Below are 20,593 nucleotides of genomic sequence, written 5' to 3' on the forward strand. Positions count from 1 at the left end.
TCTCCATACTTCAAGCGGAGTCTTATTTTGTAATTCAAATGACATATTCATGATTTGATGGTAAACCTATTAGTATGAGTTCCAAATGATACTAAACTATATGTATATATGTATGTTTATGACGATCCAGAATAATTTAAAAAAACAACTGGAATAACGTTACTTTATTAAAGACAAGTAAAGGCAGCAATTTTAAATGGTCATTTATTCAGATATTCAGCTTTCGACTGTTTAAGTAAATCCTTAAAAATGCAACATCTATTTTCTTACAGAAGGAAAGAGAGGAACAAAAGGTAAGCAATAGTTTAATCAGTATGCCTCTCACACCGACGTTACAAAGATTTACTTTCCTTTCAACGTCTTGTAAGAAAATGATTATGAAAGAGAACTACCTTACATTGAATATCTTTGCAAAAGTTAAAATTAATGTCAAATACACATTCTCAATTAGGTAGCATTTACATCAATTTCCTATAAAGAAATTGTTTCTGTTAGAACAAAGTTTAAACCTTACAACAATTTATAGTGTATAAAATACCTGTATTTTTGTATGTGGTTCGGATCATTTGAGTCGAAGATTTTTAGCTCACCTGGTCCGAGGGACCATGGTGAGATTATGCCATACCGCAGCGTCCGTCGTCCGTCTTTCTTTAAAATGCTACTAGTCCTAAACGGCCAAGTAGATTTTGACGATACTTGGTCTGGAGCATCCTTAGGCCAAGGGGGCTCAATTTTGTAAAAACGGTGGGTGTGGCCTCCCTGGGGGCAGAGGGGCGGGGATCAATAGGGGAAATAGAGATTAAACCTTTAAAATCCTTCTTCTACCGTAGGGATTAAGGGATTTTATCCTAATTTTGTATCAATGAAGGGTCTGGCCCCCCTGGGGGCTGGGGGCCGGGGCCCAATAGAGGAAATATAGCAAATTCTTTAAAATCCTTCTTCTTTTGTAGGAATAAAAGGATGTATTCCATATTTGGTCTGAAGCATCCTTGGGTGAAGGGGAACTAATTTTGTATAAACCGTGTGTCTGACCCGTCAGGGGGCAGAGGGACAGGGCCCAATAGGGGAAATAGAGGTAAAACCTTTAAAATCCTTCTTCTACCATAGGGAGGATTAAGGGACTTTATTAGCTCACCTGGCCCGAAGGGCCAAGTGAGCTTATGCCACGGTGCAGCGTCCGTCAACTTTTTCCTTTATAACGCTACTAGTGGCCTTAACAGCTCAGAGGATTTTGACCAAATTTTGTCTGGAGCATCATTGGACGAAGGGTTCTCGGTTTTGTATGAACGGAGGGTATGGTCCCCCTGGAGGCAGAGATGCGGGGCCAAATAGGGGGAAAATAGGTAAATCTTTCAAAAATCTTCTTCTCAACCAATAGAAGGATTTTGACAGAATTAGTTCTAGAGCATCTTTGGACAAAGGAGCCTCAATTTTGTATGAACAGAGGTTGTAGCCCCTATGGGGGTATAGGGGCGGGGCCCAATATACAAGTGAAGGGATTAAAACCAAATGCAGTCTGAAGCATGCTTAGGGGCAAATGAATCAATTTTGTATAAACTGAGGTGAGTGGACCCTTCTTTGGGGCAGATGGGTGTCCTATTAGGGGAAATAGAGGAAAACATTCTTGGTCTGAAGCATCCTTGGGTGAAGTGGAACTAATTTTATATAAACCGTGGGTCTGGCCCCCAGAAGATCCTTCTCCTTCTGTACCGTTGAAGGGATTTTAACCAAACTTGTTCTAGAGAATTTTTGGGCAAAGAGAATTTGATATTTATAAATGGCAGATGTGCAGACATAACATGGAAACTCATTTTCTTGGTGTCTTTCCCACCAAAACAGATTTATATATAGTTCCTCTTGCAACTTTGTTTCTTGTACTCCTTTGATAAACCTGTATGGTACTCAGCAGGTTTTAAATTAAAAACTAAAATACCAGGTGAGCTATAAAGATCCCTGGGCCTCCTGTCTTAATTTAGTCTGAAGTATCCTTGGGCAAAAGGGACTAAATTTTGTATAAACAGCGAGTGTGGTCCCCCTAGGGGCAGAAGCGAGTGGCCCAATAGGGGAAACATAGCAAATTATTCAAATACCTTCTTCTTCTGTACGAATGACAGGATTTGTCCAAATTTGGAAGCAAGAGGGGCGGGGCCCAATAGGGGAAATATATAGAATTCTTTAAAATCCTTCTTCTTCTGTAGGAATGAAAGGATTTGTTCCATATTTGGTCTGAAGCATCCTTGGGGGAAGGGGAAGCAATCTTTAATACACCGTGGGTCTGGTCCCCCCAGGGGCCTGAGGGGCAGGGCCCAATAGGGGAAACATAGCAAATTATGCAAATACCTTCTTCTCTACGAATGACAGGATTTTGTCCAAATTTGGTATGAAGCATCCTTGGGTGAAGGGGAACCAATTTTGTATAAACGGTGTGTCTAACCCCCCTGGAGGCAGAGAGGCGGGGCCAAATAGGGGAATCAGAGGTAAACCCTTTAAAATCCTTCTTCTGCCATAGGGATTAAGGGATTTTATCCTAATTTAGTCTGGAGCATCATTGGGCCAAGGGAACTCAATTTTGTATAAGCAGTGAGTGTGGTCTCCCAGGGGGTAGAAGGGCGGAGCCCAATAGGAGTAATAGAGGTAAAACCTTTAAAATTCTTCTTCGATCATCGGGATTAAGGGATTTTATCCTTATTTAGTCTGGAGCATCCTTGGACCAAGGGGACTTAATTTTGTATAAACAGTGGGTATGACCCCCTAGGGGCATAGGGATGGGGCTCTGTTTGAAGTTTGTTCTCGCTATATCTCAAGTAGTGGATGGATCTTTCTGAAATTTCATATGTACTTACAGCAACTACCATTGAGTGCTATATCTTTACTTCATACCAATTATTTTAAACACATTCAGGTGAGCGATACAGGCCCTCTGGGCCTCTTGTTATAAATCATTACAGTGTAATAGCTAGCGGGGGTTGGTAAGGAACATTTATTGCTTTAGCAATAATCAGTATGCTTGTTTCTACTGATATGCAGCTTTAGACTGCTTCGGTTAAACTTCAATATGTAATTCACCTTTGCAACATCTATTTTCTTACAGAAAGAACAGGAGATACAAAAGGTAAGCATTACTTAACTTAGTATGTATCGGACACTGCATTTACTTTTATAACTTTTTTTTTTAGAATAATCATGAAAGAGAACTACTGTTCTTTGAATTTTCTCTCAAAAAGGGAATAAATGTGAAAAACATGTGATCAGTAAAGCAACATGAACATCAAGTTCCAGTCTAAAAATCTTTTTTGTTAGAACAAAATTATTTGTTTTAACAATTGATCAGTTCTTTCCCTTTTGTTGTATGTGTGTATGTTGTTTCGGAAAATTAAAGACAATGATTTTTCATCCATCTGCATCGACTCAGTAAATTTGATACAAACGCTTCCTTTCTCCGTATTTCAACCCCCAAATTATTTTGTAAATCAAGTGACATATTCATTGTTTGAAGTGAACCTTATATTTCCAAAACCAAATATACTAACATTTATGTATGGCGATGATGATCCGGAATAACATCTCTATAACTCAAACCTAATTTCAAATTCAATAGAATTATACTGTTTTAAATAACTACTTTTTAGCTCACCTGGCCCGAAGGACCAAGTTAGCTTATGCCATGTCGCAGCGTCCAGCGTCCGTCAACTTTTTCCTTTAAAACGCTTCTAGTCCTTAATCGCTTCGGATTTTGACCAAATTTGATTTGGAGCATCATTGGCCAATGAGTTTTGTATAAACGGAGGGTATGGTCCCCCTGGGGCAGGGGGGCGGGGCCAAATAGGGGGAAAATAGGTAAATCTTTAAAAATCTACTTCTTCTCAACCAACAAAAAGAGTTTGACCAAATTTGTTCTAGAGCATCTTTGGACAAAGGAGCCTCAAGTTTGTATAAATGGAGGGTGTGGCCCCTCTGGGGGACGGAAGGGCGGGGCCCAATAGGGGAAATAGAGGATTTTTTTCTCCTACTAAACAAGTGAAGGGATTTAAACCAAATGCAGTCTGAGGCATGCTTAGGAACAAAATAATCGATTTTCTATAAACTGAGGTGTGTGGGTCCCCTTCTTTAAGGCGAATGGTGAGGCCCATTCGGGGAAATATAGGAAAACATTAAATATCCTTCTCCTTTTGTACCAATGAAGGGATTTTGACCAAATTTGGTCTGGAATATCATTGGCCAAAGGGTTCTCAGTTTTGTATAAACAGAGGGTATGGCCCCCCAGAGGCAGAGGGGTGGGGCCAAATAGGTAAATCTTTAAAAATCTTCTCAACCAATAGAAGCTAGGATTTTGACTTCATTTTTTCTAGAGCATCTTTGGACAAAGGAGCCTCAAGTTTGTATAATTAGAGGGTGTGGCCTTTTTTTCCTCCTACTATACAAGTGAAGGGATTTTAACCAAATGCAGTCTGAAGCATGCTTAGGGACAAAAGAATCAATTTTGTATAAACCGTTTAAGGGATTTTAATCAAACTTGTTCTAGAGAATCTTCTGGCAAAGGGAATTTAATATTTATAAATGGAAGATGTGCACCCCCACCCCCTTCCTTCTGTACAAATGAAGGGATTTAAACCAAAAGTGGTCTGAAGCATGCTTAGGGGGAAAAACTCAATTTGTTTAATTTGTATAAAAAGATGCATGTAAGGCCCAATAGGGGAAATAGAGGAAAGCTGGGACATAACATGGAAACTCATTTTCTTGGTGTCTTTCTCACCAAAACAGATATATATGTAGTTCTTCTTGCAACTTTGTTTATTGTACTCCTTTGATAAACCTGTATGGTACCCAGCAGGTTTCAAATTGAAAAATAATATACCAGGTGAGCTATTAAGCCCCCTGGGCCTCTTGTTAATACTTTTTAAACGTATTTTTATTTATCTCTTTATAGAATGTAAACATCAAGATGAACCTAACAGAATATAAATAAATGTAGATGAGTCATAAATGGAAGGATACTCGAGATTGTACAATAACAAATATTTACTTTGTTTGGTTCTCCAGCTTTGACAAACTTAAATTTTAAACGTTGCTTCGTTGTATATATTTCTAGTATTTATTGACTATAATTTCTATATATGAGGCTGCCACTTCGAAAAGTGGCCACTTGGAAGCTCTTTTGTTGCTGCATTCCGGTCTATTAACACAAGAGGCATAGGGTGAGCGTACCCAAAATGGAACACCTTGTAAAGAAAAATATTAATATTTCCTTTCCAAGTTTCTGAAACACCATTTTTTTTTCCTGAAATGAAACAATACATGCATTAAGCCTTTGTTTTATGTATTTCTTGGGTAACAATAGCACGTGTATCTATTTATAGAGCTCATTATCGCGAGTCAGATTCATTTGTAATTTAAAGCTGATCAAGTACCTGAAGTTGAACATTTCATCATACAAGTCGGTTTATGAAAATAAATTATAATTTAATAATACAATTTATGACAAATTTTAGTAATGCATTCCCTTAAATCTTTATTTGAACATATAGTTTTTTGCATGTTTAGAAATATGATACGATATTTATGTTGCCCCACCATTCCGTTTATCAGGATTTTTTTCATTACATGTACATATTTAAATATTTTAATTGAGTTAATGATTAAAGGGGCATCACACTGAAGTAACTTTTTTTTTTGTCTTTTATTTCAAATACTACATAAACATATCAAGTGAGACTCCTTATGGAAAATAACGATCGGGCTTGGCTGAAATAGATTCATAAAAATGATAAAATCTAAGATAATCATCGGTATTTCTACCTGTCTGACCAACGTTTTGTTCAGGGATTTCCCTCTACTAGCGCATGCGCATAGCACACCATTTCTTTGTAAACAAAATGACTGGCCGTGTGAAGTAAGCGAAAGAAAAGTGTTGTACCGTGTCAGCTACGAAGCGAAAAGTTGCCAAATGGTCAAAAGATAGCGCAAGGGGTACGTTACGGAATCATTATTGCCAGTGGGAAGTATTCAAAGCAGAAAATAACTGCCCTAGCAGTTAGTACGGTGCATGTATTCTTCCGGATTGCCGGTAAAGCTGAAATGAAATCGACAGAAATGCTAGCGCTGTTTATGTTATGAATAAATATCTAAAACTATTAACCTCGCTAGTAGTAGTATCATTGTGTGAGTTTGAACACAGATGAACTTAGTTGTAATATGTTAATGGGCATGTATCGGAGAGAGTTTACTTTGTGTTTCTATAATTATACAGTGGTTTATGCGAAAGGAATTAAGGGATAAGTGACTGGTTAGTTTGATTTTGCCATGAGGCCCTCCAAGGGACAATTGTTGTGATGGCCACGGCGTATTCTGTTCTGTCCTCTGTCGGTACTCGGGGTCAAATGGGATACGTGCGCTATTAGATTTACATAATTTATAAGATTACCGGGATCAGTAAAATGGTATGATTAATTATATTGCTGAATTAAACTTTTTTTTTTTTTTTTGACATGCAAGATTTAAATTAGTACTAATATGAATACCCGGCCTCCTCTGGCGCGACGACACAATATATAAAAAAAAAATCGCTCTTCGTCAGAAAGCTAGATTAAAAATGTCAAAATGACGGACCAGGATGAATAACTGAGGAAGGAGAACCTACTTCTAGTAAATAGGATCGCATAATATTTGTTTTTAAATCGTAATTTTTCAACAGTTCTTGTTTTCATATGATTTTGACTTAGAATGTATGATCATGTAACAACCTTTTCTCTATAAAGAATTAATTTTCGACTTCAGGTAGAATCGGAATACGAATTGAAAAACAGGGGGAAAAATATTTTATTACGTTGTAAAAATGGCGCGTGCTGCCGATAACTACGGCTTCTGTTTCGGACGAAAGGAACTGATTAAAGAAAAGTTGTCTCAACATAAAAAAAGGTCCATTTACAAGTATGCTTTAATCTCTGTAAAGTATTGATAAAAAAATATTTATCAAGTATCTCAACACTTTCCATATCTGACACATATTGTACATGTACACGTAGTGGTTTTGCCATACAGTTCATTGTGTGTGATGGCTAATATGACTTACTAAGTGTTAGAGTATGGAGACAGTGAAAGTATACATACATTTATATGCATGGTATAGAAAAAAAAAATGGCCAAAGACATTGAGTTGTACAATGTAATGAATAAATTCACAAACGTTTCTCTTTTTTATACGCGTGTAGTTTGTCATTGCATATATGCATTTAATGTAAACATTTGAAAAGGGATATTCGTCTCGTCAATATTCCTTTTTACAGAAAGGTTTGTCCAATGGTTGAGAGAGGGTGTTTAGCCCCGTGCCATCTGTACCGGTCACATTCCGGTAATAAATTCAATATATATTTATATATATCTACTTTATGTTTATGCCTATTATCATTGTTGGCATTTAATTGTAAATGTATGACGGGAGAAGGCTGTGATAAATTGTAAAAACTTGTGCCCCATCCCTTGTTCAAATTTATTGGCAACAAATATATGTTTAAAGCTAAATAAATTTAAATTCTAAATATTGGCAAGTGTGCAATTAACTTCTGATGATGAATAATTATTGTTCAATAAGTTTGAATACAGACTTGGAAAAAGTGCATACAATACATACATTCATTAAAAAAATATGGCTCTTCACGTGATGTCCCTTTAAGTAATGTGTAAGAGGTTGGTAGATAAAATTGGCTCTAAACACAATAAACGATATAAATCTTTTCGAGAATACATATCAATTCATTTATTGCGAAATGAAAATGCTGCATCATATATATTTCCACCACCAGAGGACACGAACTCAAATTATTCAAACAAAGAACCTGCCTGAATATCCGGAAACATTCATTCCTTCACCGAACCGTAGATATATGGAATGGTCTGCCATCGGAGGTCGTAATGTCACGAACAGTCCGAGCATTTGAACATAGCCTTGACCGTCATTGGAAGAACCAACCACTTGTGTATAACCATATGGAAGCCATCGAAGTCACACATACTAATGGTCATTGATTGAACTTTAATACAATATAATATATAATATAATATAATTACTTATCATTGAACATCTGGTCTCTATGGAACTGTGCAGCTATCTGTAATGGACTCAGAAATCATGTTATTAATATGTTTAACCAACTATATGTACTATTTTTACTTTTATAATTGAGCTGACAGCAGAGGAAATTGTACAATTTCCTACAGTCAGAATAAATCTGTGTATCTGTGTATATATTAAAAGTGTTCCTTTCCATTTTGGGTACCCTCAACCTAGATAACTTCAATAACACAAGGGTAATTCGTTGGGTTGTGTATATGCGACACATTTTCAAAATATAAACGATTTGTGCAATTGGAGGTAATCGAACGCCCACCTACAAACAGTGCATTGCTTATATGAAAACTGAATGTTAACTCTTAAAAAAATCACCATTTTAATATGATGTCTATTTTCCTTACAGCGGAGAATGGATAACCTGGAGGTAAGTAATAGTATACCTCGATTATGTCTCTCGCATCAACGTTAAGATTTATATTAAATTATTTTCAACACAGTATTATAAATAATGATAGCCATACTTTGCATTTTGTTCCAAAAATAGGAATAAATGACACAGCACATGATACATGTGGTTCGGAACAAAAACAACATGCTTTTTTATTTATTTCATTTGACCTGTACTAATTAGCGCTTATAATAATAATAACTATTTAACTCAAACCAAATATCAATAGAATAAGTAATTATAATCTATTCTTTTCTTACAAATATTTCTTTAACCATTTCTGTTTTATCTTTTTATAGAATGTAAACGCTGAGCTGAAGGTAAGACATTATAATGAGTTGTAAATTATCACAAGTTAATACCGCCGATGAGTCATACATGTACGCCTAGGCTAGACTGTAAATAGCAGATATTTATTTTGTTGCGTTTTCTGAATCGACAAACTATAGTTTTAAACGGTGCTTCATTCTTTGTATTTCTAGTAGTTATTGACCATTGTCACTATATATGGCGCTGCCACACAGTTTCACAATTTCGATTAGTAAAATTGTATAGAAAATGAAAGCCCCTCCTGCAAGACAATTGTATCATATGAAAACTGATTGTTCATTATCCATGTTTTGTTAGCTCACCTGGTCCAAAGGTCCAAAGGACCAAGGTGAGCTTATGCCATACCGTGGCGTCCGTTGTCCGTCCGTCAACAATTTCTTTAAATGACTTCTTCTTCTTAACCACTGATTGGAATTTAACTAAATTTGACTGGAAGCATCCCTAGGTAGTGGGGATTTACAATTGTACAAATGGTTGGGCTGACCCCCCGGGGGGCTGAGAGGCGGGGCTAAAAGGGGGCAATTTGGCTTTATTGCTTTAAGCCACTTCTTCTCTGGAACTAATAGATGGATATCAACCATATCTGAGTGGAAGCATCACTAGGTGGTGGGGATTCAAAATTGTACAAATGGTAGGGCTGCCCCCCGGGGGGCTGAAGGGCGGGGCTAAAAGGGGGCAATTTGGCTTTATTGCTTTAAGCGACTTCTTCTCTGGAACTAAGAGTTGGATATCAACCAGATTTGACTGGAAGCATCCCTAGGTGGTTGGGATTCAAAATTGTACAAATGGTGGGGCTGACCCCCCAGGGGGCTGATGTCGGAGCCAAAAGGGGGCAATTTGGCTATATTGCTACAAACGACTTATTCTGTAGAACTACGCACTGGATATCAATCATATTTAATCAAAAGCATTCATGGGAGGCAGGGATTCAAAATTGTACAAATGGTAGTGCTGACCCCCCAGGGGGCTGAGGAGCTGGGCCAAAAATGGTTATTTGGCTATATTGCTTTAAGCGACATCTTCTCTGGAACTAAGCCATGGATATCGATCATATTTGGTCGGAAGCATTAATGGGAGGCAGGGATTCAAAATTGTACAAATAGCGGGGCTGACCCCCCGGGCTAAGGGGTGAGGCCAAAATAAGTTTTTTACTTGGAAATGGTTGAGATCCTCACCATATAACCATATATACAATTGCTGAGTATAAAGAGAAGAATGCACATTTGCTTCCAGGATGGCTCTAGGGTCTGGCCCCACCCGTCCCTGGGCCATAACTTTAAAACGGTTGAGCTCTCCACCCCAAAACTATATATACAAATACTGGGCATATAGAGACGAATGCAGTCATGATATTAGAATAGACCCTAGGGTCTGACGAACACCTAGGGACCTAGTTTCTTAGTCACAGCTTGGAAACAGTTGAGATCACCACCCTATAACCATATATACAATTGCTGAGTATAAAGAGATGAATGCACATATGCTTCCAGGATGGCCTTGGGGACTACCCCACCCTTGGATACTTAACCCCTGGGTCATAACTTCGAAATGGTTAAGATCCCAACCCCAAAACTATATATACAATTGTTGCATGGCATAAAGAGACGAATGCAGTCATGATATTAGAATTGACCCCAGGGTCTGCCCCACCCTTGCAGACTTAACCCCTGGGTCATAACTTTGAAAGGGTTGAGATCCCCACCCCAAAACTATATATACAAATGCTGGTCAAAAAGAGACAAATGCAGTCATGATATTAGATATTAGGCAAAACCCTTGGGACCTAGTTTCTGAGTCGCAGCTTGGAAACAGTTGAGATCCCCACCCCAAAGCCATACGTAAAAGTGCTGGGCATGAAAAATCTAATACAGATATGCTACAAGGATTGGCCTTGGGGTTTGGCATATTCCCTTGGATCTCATTTGGAGAATATTTTGCCATGATTGCTTAGATATCCAGGGGAGCGATACAGGCCCTGTGGGCCTCTTGTATTACTACTGATATATTCAGCTTTAGTCTGTTTAGGTAAATCCTTCAAAAAATCACCTTTGCAACATCTATTTTTTACAGAAAGAACAGGAGAAACAAAAGGTAAGCAATAGTTTAAAACTCAGTATGAATCTATCAACTTTTCAAAACAATTCAATTATGAAAGATAGCCGTACATTGTATTTTGTCACAAAAATAGTAATAAATGATACAGCACATGATACATGTGCTTTGGGAAAAAAACATGCTTCGTTCTTTGTATTTCTAGTAGTTATTGACCATTGTTACTATATATGGCGCTGCCACACAGTTTCACAATTTCGATTAGTAAAATTGTATGGAAAATGAAAGCCCTGGTGCAAAACATTTTTATCGTATGAAAACGGATTGTTCTTTATCTAAGGATATTTCTACCGATATTCAGCTGTAGTCTATTTGGTTAATCATAAAAATATTACCTTTGCAACATCTATTTTCTTACAAAAAGAACTGGGAAACAAAAGGTAGGCAATAGTTAACTCTGTATGCATCACACACCGAAGTTTACATATGCTTATACCAACTTTTCAAAACAGTACAATTATGAAAGATAGCCATACTTTGTATTTAGCCACAAACGATTTGTGAAATTGTATAGAAAGTGAAAGCCCCTCCTGCAAGACAATTGTATCATATGAAAACTGATTGTTCTTTATCCATGTATTGTTAGCTCACCTGGTCCGAAGGACCAACGTGAGCTTATGCATTACCGTGGCGTTCGTCGTTCGTCCATCAACAATTTCTTTAAACGACTTATTCTTCTTAACCACCGATTGAAATTTAACTAACTTGACTGGAAGCATCATTAGGTAGTGGGGATTCAAAATTGTACAAATGGTGGGGCTGACCCCCCAGGGGGCTGAAAGGTGGGGACAATTTGGCAATATTGCTTTAAGCGACTTCTTCTCTGGAACTAAGAGATGGATATCAACCATATTTGACTGGAAGCATCCCTAGATGGGGGGGATTCAAAATTGTACAAATGGTGGGGCTGACCCCCCAGGGGGCTGAAAGGTGGGGACAATTTGGCTATATTGCTACAAACGACTTCTTTGTAGAACTATGTATTGGATATCAATCATATTTAATCAGAAGCATTCATGGGAGGCAGGGATTCAAAATTGTACAAATGGTGGGGCTGAGGGGCGGGGCCAAAAAAGGTTATTTGGCTTTATTGCTATAAGCGACATCTTCTCTGGAATTAAGAGATGGATATCAACCATATTTGACTGGAAGCATCCCTAGGTGGTGGAGATTCAAAATTGTACAAGTGGTGGGGCTGACCCCCCAGGGGGCTGATGGCGGGGCCAAAACGGGGCAATTTGGCTATATTGCTATAAACGACTTCTTCTATAGAACTATATGCCATGGATATCGATCATATTTGGTCGGAAGCATTCATGGGAGGCAGGGATTAAATATTGTACAAATAGCGGGGCTGACCCCCCGGCCTAAAGGGCGGGGCCAAAATAAGTTTACTTGGAAATGGTTGAGATCCCCACCATATAACCATATATACAATTGCTGAGTATAAAGAGAAAAATGCACATTTGCTTCCAGGATGGCTCTAGGGTCTGGCCCCACCCTTGGAGACATAGTCCCTGGGCCATAACTTTAAAACGGTTGCGATCCTCACCACAAAACTAAATATACAAATGCTTGGGATAAAGAGACGAATGCAGTCATGATATAAGAATAGATCCTGGGGTCTAACCGAACCCCTAGGGACCTAGTTTCTTAGTCACAGCTTGGAAACAGTTGAGATCACCACCCTATAACCATATATACGATTGCTGAGTATAAAGAGATGAATGCACATATGCTTCCAGAATGGCCTTGGGGACTACCACACCCTTGAATACTTAACCCCTGGGTCATAACTTCGAAATGGTTAAGATCCCCACCCCAAAACTATATATACAATTGTTGCATGGCACAAAGAGACGAATGCAGTCATGATATTAGAATTGACCCCAGGGTCTGCCCCACCCTTGCAGACTTAACCCCTGGGTCATAACTTTGAAAGGGTTGAGATCCCTACCCCAAAACTATATATACAAATGCTGGTCAAAAAGAGACAAATGCAGTCATGATATTAGAATTGATCCTAGGGTCTAGCCAAAACCCTAGGGGTCTAGTTTCTGAGTCACAGCTTGGAAACAGTTGAGATCCCCACCCCATAACCATATGTAACATTGCTGGGCATGACAAATCTAATACAGATATGCTACAAGGACTTGCCTTGGGGTTTGGCATATTCCCTTGGATCTCATTTCCAGCGGAGCGATACAGGCCCTCTAGGCCTCTTGTATTACTACCGATATTCAGTGTTAGTCTGTTTAGGTAAATCCTTCAAAAATTCACCTTTGCAACATCTATTTTTTACAGAAAGAACAGGAGAAACAAAAGGTAAGCAATAGTTTAAAACTCAGTATGAATCTATCAATTTTTCAAAACAATTCAATTATGAAAGATAGCCGTACAAAAAAAAACATGCTTCGTTCTTTGTATTTCTAGTAGTTATTGGCTATTGTCACTATATATGGCGCTGCCACTTCATTGTAAACGTGTCTGGAAGCGCCTTATTTCTGTCCCCATCTATAAATGAAATATACATCAGGTAACTTCATCAAAAACAAGGGCCATAGGAATCCAAATATAGTTGGGTATATGCTACACAGTTTCACAATTTTGATTAGTAAAATTGTATGGAAAATGAAACCCCTGGTGCAAAACATTTTTATCGTATGAAAACGGATTGTTCTCTATCTAAGGATATTTCTACCGATATTCAGCTGTAGTCTATTTGGTTAATCATAAAAAAATCACCTTTGCACCATCTATTTTCTTACAAAGTTTACATATGCTTATACCAACTTTTCAAAACAGTACAATTATGAAAGATAGCCATACTTTGTATTTAGCCACAAACAAAAAACAATTCAAAAGCAAGTGATCAAAATTGTACCATTAACATTAAGTTCTAGTCGAAAAATAATTTCTGGTAAAAAAAAATCAAACTTTGCAACATTGTGTAGGCACATTCCCTTCATTTTATTTGTGTATGTGTTTTGGAACAATTAAGACACGGATTTTTTTCATTCATTTGCGCTGTAATAGGTCCATCGAGTTCTAAACGACCATGTCGTCATATAATGGAATAAATATTAATATTTTTTTGGATTTCTACATCGATTCAGTAAATTTAAAAACAAATGCTTTTTTACTCCGTACTCAAGCAACGATTGAATGATCAGAAAAACAGATATTTTTTAATGAAACCCCAATTTTAAAACTTACAGAATATTTGCTGCTCCAATCTACTAACTTGTTAAATAAAATGTGTCACCTTTCTAAAAAAAAAAAACTTCATAAAATAAAAACACGTTTATTTAGCTACATGTTAGAGAATATAACAAAACGCACATTATCACCTTCTAATACCACCGATTGATGCAAAAAGGACGAATAGGGCAGATTGTATTGTTGCGAGTATTTGTTTTATTTGGTTTTCTGCATCAAGAAACTAAACCTTTGACGGTGCTTCGTTCTTTGTATTTCTGGTAATTACTGACCATTGTCATACCTCATTAGACGTAAGCGGGAAGCACACGGACTTTGTATGTATGACGTTGCCTCCCATTGCATGTTATTGTGTTTGAAAGCTCGTGCGCTGTAACGCGTTGTGACAATAATCACTCTTGCATGTAATCCATTAAATTTTCCATTTTGTTTTCGGATTTTCCCCGTATTTTTTTAACACACACCCGCACCAGTTACTACTGTGCTAAAGTTTAAGTAAATGGCATTGCAAGGAATGTTATCTCCAAAAGAAATCAATGCACTCTCACATTGTTATAAATGCAAAAGGACTTCATAAAAGGCAAGTGTTATGGGAATATGAAATAAAGCTGCGTTAACTTTTAGTTTCACAACAATTTCGATTTGTTCAGTTTGATGGCAAAGGAAACATCTACAGAGAACAGTGTATTGTTAATGCATCAGTAATAAAGCCTGATTAAACCTTTCGTATAAGTATTAATGATAAATTATTCTTTTTTCAACAGGCTCGGATGGAGAGACTTGAGGTAAGATGTTTTAGGTCAATTACCAAGTAACTACTTGTTGTACATCAACTAAACGTGCATGGCTTATGTATCTAAGGATGCTTATCACATGCGATGCATTTGATGGTGGTTCTGACCTACATTTTCCGCTTTCAGTGACCAGGTTAAGAAGTTTGGTTCAGGTCAGGTCCCATCTGCACTATGGTAAAGAAGATTGGTTTAGGTCAATTACCAAGTAACTACTTACCCTACATCAACTACACTTGCATGTATATCTTAAAGGATGCTTATCACATGTGATGCTTAACATGAAAATTTACTCTAACAATCCGGCCATATTGCCATTAGCGGTTTCTTGTTGTGACATGTATGTAATTATCCATTGTTCTGATTTTGCTATTGTATTATTTTGTCTTTATTAATATGAAATGTATTGTAATCTTCATTTGGAGGAAATAAAGATAATAATAATAACATGCATGCATTTTTAATTCATACATTTATATTCTTTACAACTTTAATGTTTTGAATATATGTTTCTGAAGACAATTTAAATCCGCATCTCAGTTGTATGACAATAAATGTTCGAGTGGCGCAGTGAAAAGCGCAATCGCCTTTCACCAAAACGGCCGGGATTCGATCCCCAAACAGAGGTGAAAAGATATGGGGTCATCTCTCCGACCATGTGGGCTTTCTTCGGTTACTCTGGTTTCCTGCCACATTAACATCCCCGCATGCTTACCTTCAGGCCAACAGGAGTGATTAATATAAGTTGATAAACTTGTTTCATAGTTGTACATAGACACAGTGTATGAAAAGGTGTAATATTTAGTTAATATCTCGTGTATAATTAGTAATGTTTTTTATATATATATATACACATACTTCTTACAAAATCAATTTTTCAATGAATGAAATTGAATGTATTAGATAGTTTTTTCTTTTGTAGAAAATGCTGCTGAATAACAACAATGGTGGTTCTTAGGTAATATGTGTACATGATAATTATTAATCTAAAGAGCTCTTAGTAGTGTTTTCATAAATGAAAACAAGAGGTCCATGGGCCTTGATAGCTCACCTGTTTTTTTTTATTATTTCAATTCAAAACCTGTCGAATACCCTACACGTTTATCAAGTGTAGGGATTCTTCAGGATTTGTTTTACATTTTTCTAATATTTGACCCCCTCTGACCTCAAAAATACTACAAAGTTATTTTTGTTTGCAGAATTAGTTAAGCTCCACCCCAGAACGCTACCAGGCAAATATCATGACTCTAGACGTTTTTGGTTCTTTAGACGATGCCATTTTTAGATATTTGACGTTTGCGACTTTGAAATTAGGTCAATGTTATTCCTATTCTAAAATTATGGAAGGCTCCACATCAGAAAGCTACCAGCTAAATATACTGACTCTTTGCCTTTTAGTTCTTCAAAAGAAGTCATTCAAAGTTTTTGACATATTTGACCTCCGTGACATTGAAAGTAAGTCAATGATATGTTGTTCACAATTTTTGTTATGCTTTCTCTTACGAATCTTTCAGCAAAATGTCCTAACGTTTTGGGTTCTTCAGAAGATGTCATTTTAAATCATATAAATGTAAAATTGTTTTGCAAAATAATTAATCCCCACCCCGAAAAGCTACCAGCCAAATATAACTCTGGACCTTTCAGCTCTTCAGAAAGTCACTTGAAGTTTTAGACACTCAGTTTTATTCACAAACCTTTGTTCTGCTCCAACCAAGATAAGGTAAAAAATCTGCTGCTTCCCTTTTATGTTTGCTATATAACTACTTTTATCTATAAAATTGTGTTTACGAATGGGATGAATATGTCTTGTACATGTAATTTATATACTCAGCTAGATAAACAGGACTTCTTTAGTTGATTTTGCTATCAGCATATTTAATGATTTGAGATGCTTTTGCAGTTCTCAAAAAGGTTGCTAAAATCCATGGGCTAGAATATTTGTATAGGGAGATATCAATACCTTGTTTAAAATCTCAAATACTTATCAACACACTGATTTTCTTTACAGATGGACGGAAGGGGTGGACAAACCGGTGCCATGCTCATCTCGATCAAAATGGCAAATGGATGAGATTTATTGACATTTGAACAAGTATCCCGAGGCTTTACTTGGCTATACGAAGCACAAAAGAATTTTGACAGAGAACAGCGCCGGTGAATTTGGAAGTGTCAGAAACATTTTCTGTGTTTGTTTTATATTTTTGTAGACTTTGACTGCTTTTTTAAGTTGTATTTTATTCATACGTTTGCAAATATGAACTTTCTGACCAGATTAAGAGTGATTTTATGAAAGACTTTTTTTTAGAAATTTGGATTTTAAACAAGATTTATCACAGGGCCATTTTTTCCATCAGAGTAGTTTCTCATATTTTGTTTAAAGCAACATAAAATACCAATGAAGGTATTTATTCAGAATAATAAGAAGCTGCTGACCCTAATTTGGTTGGATAAAGATTTACCTCCCCTAGATAGACAATATCAACGACAATAAAATACCATGGCATGAAACTTCACATTCTCCATATTAAGTGAAGATTGGTGCATAAGAATAAAAGAAAATCAAAATAATCATTGTTATTTGCAAAATTAATATCGAATATTATGTTGCAAGAAAACAAAATACTATCTACTCAAGGACAACATCAAAACTTTGTATCTTTTTGGATTATACGACTTCCGCTAAACCAATAAATATAGTCCTGGGTTTGGGGTGGTTTTGTTGCACTCCACCTAGATCACTCTGAAATGGCTTACTTTATACCATTAGCTGCTTTTGTTTGTTAACATTGCTAGGATCAATTTTGATACTTATTTATATATAATTTCATTATTTTCCTACTCACATCAATCAAAATGTTTATTGCTAAAATAGGCTATCTGTATCAATCAAATTGTCCATTGCTAAAATTGGATAAAGGGGTTTTCTTGATACAAAAAATTTGGTTAGAATACAATACAAAACAATGTTCCATAACTCACTGAAAAGATATGGTAAATCCTTAACTTTTGTTAACATTTTTAAATATTTTTTGGTTATGGTTGATATTATGATTATCATTGAAATATCATTTAATTAACACCATTGAATGAAAATCTATTTTTTGACTGTAGTGCATGTTCCCCAACAATTTAAAAATATAAAATATGTTCAAACAGGACAAACATTCCAATTTTAGCTGTAATCATTTAACGTAAAGGGTACCAAAGTATTAACTATACATGTAACCGCAACGTAAGAGAGTTATTCATTCGTGCATTCTTCTTTTGTTTTAAGAAGATGAAGCATCCAAAAGGAATTTTTTTCTGGCTAAGAGTAACTTCCCCTGTCAGGTTAGCTATCTTTCAATGTTCATTGTTTTGTCGACCCTAAATTGGACATTCACTATTTATACTTGCCAACTTTCCCTATTTTATAGGATGACTCCCAGTTTTGGATCCTCAAACTAACGTACATTTTAAAACAGTGAAATTTAGTATAAACTATTCGTATATTCTCAGATTTTTAACAGAACAACTGAAAGTGTGCCATTTTGAAGTGTTATGTTTTCATCAGGGGATTTTACAAACATTTTATTATGTTTTATTTTATTTTTTGAGCACAGGAACCGATAATCTTGAAATTTTAAAGGTATGATTATTGATACTGTACATTCATAAATCCTATCCCGCACCATATGTAAATCATCAGATATTCAATATAAGGATCGACTTTTACTCTGCAGTTTTTCATTCTTTTTTCTTTCCAAAAATTATAAAAGGCGTCGCAACATGTTATTTTTATGGAACACTTCCTTTGAAAAGGACTCAACAAATATGTCACAATAGTGAAAATGGTAATTGTATAGTTCAACTTGTTGGTACCCTTTACATTTACTTTGCTGTTATTACTTGAATCAGTGTGTTTTGATTATTTGTTTAATAGAAAAACTAGATTACTGTAAATGTTCTATTGTTATAATAACGCCTCTATTTAAGGATCCCTGACCCACTGCCAAAAACTGTAACTACGTTTTGGAAACCGTTTTTCAATCATTACTATAGCTTTGATAAATCATTTCAGAAAAGAAAACTTTACATTGCAGGACATTTATGAGAAATAATAGAGATGAAATGAACAAAAAGATATTTAACAACAGTGTTCTGAGTGTAGAATTTAAGAGGGCTAGGCCATGATTCGAACCCTGGACTTCCGATTGTTATACTGTCGCTGGAACCAATTTACCTACCTTGTCAACAGAAATGACCAGGCCAAACAATGCTACAGTTATATCCAAGCGGATGTTAAGGGGAGATAATCACTTTTGTGAAAAAAACAATGTAGTGGAACAGGGATCCTTAATCATGATATAGATAATGAATAAGTGTTGTTTGTAACAATTATATAACCTTTTATAATCGAATGTATTCGGTTTATGCATATATTTTTGTAATAACCATTTTTCCTTTTTGAATATAAAGTATGTAGTTCAAGCAGATTTTAGTCTTCACTGTTTAATTCTTCAAATTCAAGTTTAAAGGAAATGCTACTGTACCCCTAGCCTTCCACCACTGGGTCGCTGGTTCAAGACCTATGTGGGGCAGTTGCAAGGTACTGACTGCAGGTCTATGGATTTTCTCTCGGAACTCCTGCTTTCCTCCACCACCAAAACCTGGCACGTCCTTAAATGACCATAGCTATTAATAGGACGTAAAACACTAACAAACCAAATTAAAGGAAATGTACTACATGTAACAACAGACTCCACAATTCATGTAATCTTCATGACAATATTTTGTCACTAAAGCTGTGATTGATCAGAATGTGTTTGAACTCATTTTGTGCATAAAAGTTTAACAATTATTTCTTTGATACACATTGTTTGACCCAATTACACTGGACAACAAGAAAATTTGTGGAATTTATATCACCCACTTGCATGACATATTGTAGGTAAACATTATTGAGGTTAGATTTAAATTTGGTTGAAATATCTGCACAATATCTACAGCAATTATCACACGAAAACCAAAGAGTTCCCGAAACGGGTGGAAAGACAGAGGAACACAAACATTGTTATCAAGTTTGAAGGAATTTGGCTAATATTTGCTAGAGTTATTAAGCAGAAACTGCAGATAATGATGTTTTTCTTTAATCAACTCTGCCAAATGAAGTCCGATTAAAGTGGTCATCAAACATGGTCGAGCCCTTAAGGCATTTAATCCTGGTAACCAAGTTTGAAGAAAATTTGGTAAACATTTGTTACAGTTATTGCACGGAAACGTTAGATAATGACGTTTTTCGTTATTCAAGGGGCCATAACACCGCCAAATCAAGTCCGCTGAAAGTGATCATCGCACTTGGTCGAGCCCTTAAAGCATTTAACCCTGTTACCAAGTTTGAAGAAAATCGGTTAACATTTGTTGCAGTTATTGCACAGAAACATAGCATGACAGACAGACAGACGGACAAAGCCAAATTAATATCCCCCGTTTCGGTGAAAGCGGGGGATACAAAATTAATGACATTCTTTAACGACCCAAACAGATTTAAAGAAATTTCATTTCTCATTGACCGATTACACCAGAAAGAGTCAATTTCACTCAAGGACCGATTTCACTTAAAAAAATGAAAGGTACATGTGGACC

The 20,593-nt window shown here is 36.4% G+C and overlaps 1 long non-coding RNA gene across 1 annotated transcript; it reads left to right on the forward strand.

The window, feature by feature from the left end:
• Positions 1 to 248: 248 nt before the first annotated feature.
• On the forward strand, positions 249 to 19,443 carry LOC110463706. The gene is made up of 9 exons (XR_002464416.1): positions 249 to 293; positions 3,092 to 3,112; positions 8,472 to 8,492; positions 8,816 to 8,836; positions 10,917 to 10,937; positions 13,263 to 13,283; positions 14,942 to 14,962; positions 15,891 to 15,926; positions 16,977 to 19,443. It is a non-coding gene; the product is annotated as an uncharacterized LOC110463706 (long non-coding RNA).
• Positions 19,444 to 20,593: the final 1,150 nt, after the last annotated feature.

This window comes from Mizuhopecten yessoensis, unplaced genomic scaffold, assembly GCF_002113885.1.
Source record: "Mizuhopecten yessoensis strain PY_sf001 unplaced genomic scaffold, ASM211388v2 scaffold10921, whole genome shotgun sequence".
Classification (NCBI taxonomy): domain Eukaryota; kingdom Metazoa; phylum Mollusca; class Bivalvia; order Pectinida; family Pectinidae; genus Mizuhopecten; species Mizuhopecten yessoensis.